The sequence below is a fragment of the Lynx rufus genome, unplaced genomic scaffold (assembly GCF_022079265.1).
Source record: "Lynx rufus isolate CCGP_SWC_20201006 ecotype Redwood Valley unplaced genomic scaffold, mLynRuf1.p SCAF_1, whole genome shotgun sequence".
NCBI lineage: Eukaryota > Metazoa > Chordata > Mammalia > Carnivora > Felidae > Lynx > Lynx rufus.
The window spans coordinates 27,054,471-27,060,765 of NW_025814823.1; positions in this window are offsets into that span (position 1 = coordinate 27,054,471).

Genomic DNA, 6,295 nt, shown 5'->3' on the forward strand with positions numbered 1-6,295 from the left:
ATAGCAATTTTCAGAACTCTTCAACTCATGTAAACACAAATACACACAAATATACACACTCAAAATCACATTAAAAATATCTATATCTAAATAGTTTGAGACACTAAAGTGTTAGCAGAATTTATCTCATTTTTTCTGTGTATTTTTAAAAACTTTTTTGTTTTACCTTTTGTATTTTCTAAAACACGCAAGCAAGCACAAGTAGATATGACTTTGTAATACTTGAAGAAAATAATAAAGCAGAAGTAAACAAAAATGCCCAGAAAGTATTTTTGTGTATTTCTTTTAGTTATTCCCCTTCCCCCAGCAATATTCAGGTTTTTTAGTTAATTTGGGAGAAAAAGAAGAGCAGAAGAGAAATATGAATAAACCACGTATTTGTTTAGTTTAATGGTGTTACATGATAACTTTGAAAGATATGAATCTTTTTATTACAAAGAACTTCTCTTACCTATGAGCAGAATTATTTCCAGGTCCTCCTTCAATAGTTATTTTCATTTGTAGACTATATGATTGTGATATAATTTGAGGTATTTTCTAGTATATTGAAAGAAACTAAAAAGTGGTATATTCCGAAGTTAAAAATGGTTTTCATAATTAATTAGGCCAGGGATGGTTCCGGGTTTTATGGAGGTTCAAAGTTATATAGTTTTTGAGTCTGCCTTTAAGAAAAAGAACAAAGACTTTAATAGCATGTTAGTTGCTGGTCCCTGTAAGGGCATGTGGAAATGGAGGGTTCTAGCACTTAGATTCCTTTTACTTCATGTAAAATTCACCTGTTTATGCCCTGTTTCCCTTTTGGGGGGAATTATTTCTCAGTATTATTAAATTATGATAACACGCCTATTTGTTACTAGTACGATTTAACTATGCCTTATGAAAAGATTCATTAAAATACAAAGAAAAAGAGTATGTATTTAAGTCTCATTGTGGAAGGTTATTAAACTTACTGATGATGCTTTAAGGCCCTATCCGTAAAATAATTGGATTTATTTATTCCTCTTATTTCAAAGAAAGTAAGTAATGCATCCCACAAATAAATATTTGATTAATAGTATTTATTTCCTTATTCTAGAAGTAGCCTCGCACTTACGGAAACGATACCCCCTCCGTGAATTCTAAAATCTGGCTCCAAATATATTCAGATTTTACACCAGAGCTTCTCAAACTGTAATGTCCATTCGACATTCAGTTCATGCAGGGATCTTGTTAAATGCAGGCTCTGATTCAGTAGTTCTGGAGTAGGATCTAGCATCCTGCTAGTTTAGCACGCTCCATGTGATGGCTCCACTGCTGTTCTGCAGACCATACTTGGCAAATGTATAGCGAGGCTCCACACCTGCTATCCTGTCCCCAGCATCCCCTCCTCAGAAGCTGCCCTCCACATATAAGGTGCAGGGGAATGTGCCAGTCTAGTGGTTCCTAGGTACAGCTGATGGATACGTAGCCATGAATCTAAATGTAGGACCTGGATTGCTTGAAGCAAGTGACACAACTGAGGACAGTGAGCGAGTGGAGGAATAAGAGCCAGAAAGTGAGCACAGGTGCCGAGGAAGAAACCACACTGCTTTGAGGAAGTGTTTATGAGTACATGAGACAGGCAGACAGCTTCCATTTCCAGCCTGCCTTCAGAAGCACGGGTGAAGCAGTAAGTGCGATGTTCCTGCAGGAATTTAAGAACCTACAAAAAGAGACGACTCAGAATTGTTCCACCCTGGTCACACGCACGTGGTTTCTTCCGTTTCAGGGTTTAGGGCATGCTGTGCGTAGCGACAGCCGTTCCAGCCGGCAGCCCGCCCCACCTGTGACCTGTGGCCTCTTCTGGGAACTGTCCTCAGGAGCTGACCGTGTCCAGTGTTTCCCAGGTTCCTCGCACCAAGGTAAAGAGTCTTTCCGTAGTGATTTTGACATTGCACTCGCTGTGCTGTGAAGCTAAGTGCAAATGCTCGGTGGGGCAGTGCGGGGGCATAGGGCTCTGAACAGGCTGCTTTCCGGTGAACACTACTCCAGTGATCATAGAGATAGGGCTTGTTACCCTCGGGGTAAACTAAGAAAAGCATAAGGTGCCCTGTTGCTCCTGCTTTTGATATTTTTGCATCCCTAGGAGAGAGCTGATCCATGTATATGTTTATGTATATTGGTTATATATATATAAAACACCAAAAGTTTCTTCGAGTTGGACTACTGTAGATACCTCATAGAAGTGGAATCATGGAGTATTTGTCTTCCTGTGAGTGGTTCATTTCACTTTACTCCTGTGAGCATTATGTCCTCGGGTTTTATCCGTGTCGTAGCGTGATTCAGGATTTCCTTTTCTATGGCTTGGTAACATTCCCTGGTATGTATACACCACATTTTCTCCGTTCATTCATCTGTGGCTAGAAGTATCGTTGTTTTTGCCTTTTGGCTATTGTGAGTAATGCTGCTGTGAATACGGGTGTGCAGATGTCTCTCTGAGATCCTGATTTCAGTTGTTCTGGATGCATACCGAGAAATGGAATTGTTTGGTCTCAAATGGTAGTTCTATTTTTAATCTTTTGTGGAACCTCCATCGTGTTTTTTTCAGAAGATGCACCATTTTACAATCATTTATAGTAACACTCACTATCTTCTGTTTGTTTGGTTTTATAATGGCCCTCCTAACAGGTGTGGGGCGATACGCCTTAAATATAATACTCTCATACTCTCATACGAGTAACTTACAAGAGTATGAGTGTAATCCATTGGGTTACATCTGTATTTTCACTTCTAACATTTTCTACTACTGCTTTTTTTTTAAATTAATGTTTATTTATTTTTGAGAGAAAGAGAGTGGGGGAGAGAGAGAGCAGGGAAGGGGCAGAAAGGGAGACACAGAATCTGAAGCAGGCTCCAGGCTCTGAGCTCTCAGCACAGAGCCTGAGGCGGGGCTTGAACTTTTGAACCACGAGATCATGACCTGAGCTGATGTCGGATGCTCAACCAACTGAGCCACCCAGGCACCACTAACATTTTCTGCTACTGTTAACTGGTTTGCTCACTGTGAGATTTACTTCATTTGCCCTTCTGGCTGTAATACACACCACTTTACTCAAAATGAGCCTGCATGGGACATCAGTTGATTCTCTGTGTTTCACAGAAATCAACTTGGAGTAGTTGAAATGGGTTTTCTTCGTCTTGCCTTCCCATGGTCGCCCTTGGCCAACTCTCCCTATGAAACAAGTTACCAAGAATTCTTTAATAACAGAGCATTAACCCTCATTGATGGCTCTTGACAGTGATTGACTGGATAGGAATGACTTAAAAAATGGCAGAATTGGCAAAAAAGAAAAGCAAGCGTCCCCTCCGAATGTGACATCAGAATCTTGGGGATCATTTAGGGAATCTGTTTACGAGGCCAGTGCGTGAGGCTGAGAAGCAAGATGACTGTGCTGGAATTCATGAAGAAGAACGAGGTACCCCCCAGGGGCAAGCCCAGGCCTCTGGCCAAAGCTCCCAACTGCTGAGAGGTTTACTTGTTTTGTGCACTGTACAAAGAAATTGGTGAAGTCACACTGTGTGGTTGCTGGCACTGCTGTGCAAAGTGACTTCACACAAGTAGCATTGCTAAGCATGCATTAGAAATGATGATTTGAGATTGAACTGGCTCTGTGGAAATAACCTGAATTACATGCTGCAACACTGTTTTGCCCAAGGGGCTAAAATCACTGACTTAAGATATTTAAAATGTCAGAAACGTATATTCTTAATAAGCTTGGAAAGTCTGCCATACTTCAGGGAGTATCATAGGTCTTCATCATCATCTAAGTAGACCTTTGAGACCACATGGGTTGTGACTTGATTTCTTTCATTATGAATAAATCCAAAATGACTGATGCATTCCGACATCCGGACAGGGCTGAACCAGATGTGTGACTGAGTCATAGTTGCAAGTTCCTTGCTTCAAATCCTTCAGTGTACGTTTAGCATCGTGCATTTAAACACTTAGACTGAAGGAATACTCTTCTTAAGTATGGTAATTCTTGATGCCTCGCTGATGGATTGGTGGATGCACATGCATGTCTGGGTGGACAGAGCTGGGTTAAGGAATGGCAGCTTCCCCGGGCACCACCGTATGCCAGTGGAGTATCCTTAGTATAAATGGCAAATATGGCACCTGCTAACTCAGGTTTCCACATGTAACACTTAGGCGATTGATAATACGACATTTGTTCCAGCTCCCTCACAGGGGTGGGCACGAGATACCAATAAGAATTGTTGCCATTGTTGAACTATCCCTGATGAATATTTTCCTAACAATAACAAAAAATTCTTGGCACTGAGGAATTTCTCTATTGAATATTTTGCATAGTGTTACGGCAAGCCACACCACTACCCTGATTTAGAAACGCTTGAATTTGGCAGTTCATACTTGAAATTCTTAAACCGAGTAGTAGTTTATATAGGTCCGTTTACTGGAAATGAGTGGTTTCTTTTTTTAAATGTATTTATTTTATTGACATATGATTGACATACAACATTACATGAGTTTCAGGAATACAACTTAGTGATTCGATATGTATATATATATTGGAAAACAATTACCATAATAAGTCTGGTTATCATCCATTACCATACACGTTACAAACTTTTTTTCTTGTGGTGAAAACTTTTAAGAAATACTCTCTTAGCTACTTCCAAATATATATTACAGTATTATTAATTACAGTCACAATACTGTACATTTATTTTGAATCTCTATTTCTGAGGATTTTGTTTGGTAAATCATAAAAGAAAACTGAACAGAAAAAAGGACCACAGAAAACTGGAAAATGTTTTGACAAAAAAAAAAAAAAGACAGGGTGAAAGTAAACAAACAAAAGAACTTTGAAATCCATTTTTTAACTTTGTAACTGTATCTGTGTAAGTTATCACTTCCCCGGGGGAGTATAAGTAACTAATTCTGTCCAGTAATGAGATACCAAATAGTTGTGAAATGAAAGAGGTTGAAGCATGTGAAAGTGATATGTTCATTCACGTACATGAACTAATAACTCTGTTAACTCACCATAAATAGATACACACTTTTGTTAATACAAAATAACTTTCCTCCAGTTCCACTTAATAAATGTTTGGTAAAAACTTAAAAAATAACAGTTTGAATCGTTACTGAATCTTTAGCTTTTCTGGGGGCACTCACATGATTCAGTCTCTGTTAAATTGCTCACCACACACACACACACACACACACACACACACACAGTTGATATACAGCACAAGAAAAGTACTCACATGCATGTGAGGTAGGTCCCAGTTTGAGAAAGCTAGAATCCATTTATCACCTGCAAATTTCACCAAAAAAAATTACATAAATGTCAAGAGCACATTGCCTTTATAATACCACATGGGAGAAATATCTGGACTCTGTCCTGATGGCCAGGGCAGATGGTTGATATCATGTGCTAAGAATGGGCACTATGCAGTTCTCAGCATTTGGAGCTCTGCCATGTAAATTTGAAGTGGGTCAAAGTGAAATGCTGGGATTTTCATATACTTATCAGAGGGTGTAAAGTTTCAAAACTAGGGGCGTCATAGAAAGTTAATTCCTGAGGAAACAATCCTATTAGTAAAGATATGTTTGAGCCAGAGACTCTAATTTTTCTGGCTCTACCCTGGATGAAGAAGAGATAGGAAAAATCTTACAGAAATGAAGTCCCTAAGAGTGTGATGGAGTAATGTTTTTCTGTGTTTGTAATGGTCATTTTTAGTATTTGTGTCAATGCACCTTACATTAATCCATAAGAATGCAATAGCTATCACTTTTTAATGCTATTATGTGTGTTAGCTTTAATGGGAGCCTGCAAAGAGATGAAAATAAAAGGATTCCATGATGTGGTTTATGTTATAAATAAGAGCTTTTTTTTTTTCAGATGCAAGTATAGAGTTACACGGGTGGAAATAATCATGCTTTGTGATTGCTTTGCCTTTTAGATGTGAACCTTAGGCTCTCATGTCCTCTAGAGGTTTGTCATCATTAGATGAGAAGCAGCAGCATTGGAAGGGTGGTGATGCTGCTTCTAGAAAGTGAATTGCACAGCCACACTAACATAACTAAAACCCAGTGTGCATTCATTATAATGGAAATGCAAACTATTTATAAAAATATAAATAACACAGAAGTGACTCTTTTATTAAATTAGAACCACTGGGTGGAGGAAATTTATGAAAATAATAAGGCCCTTTCAGGCTGTCAAACTGTTCAGCCACAAATGAGTTATTGCAAGCATAGTGAGTGTCTTACTCAAGGGTTAAAGAAAAAAAGAAAACTTTGTTCACA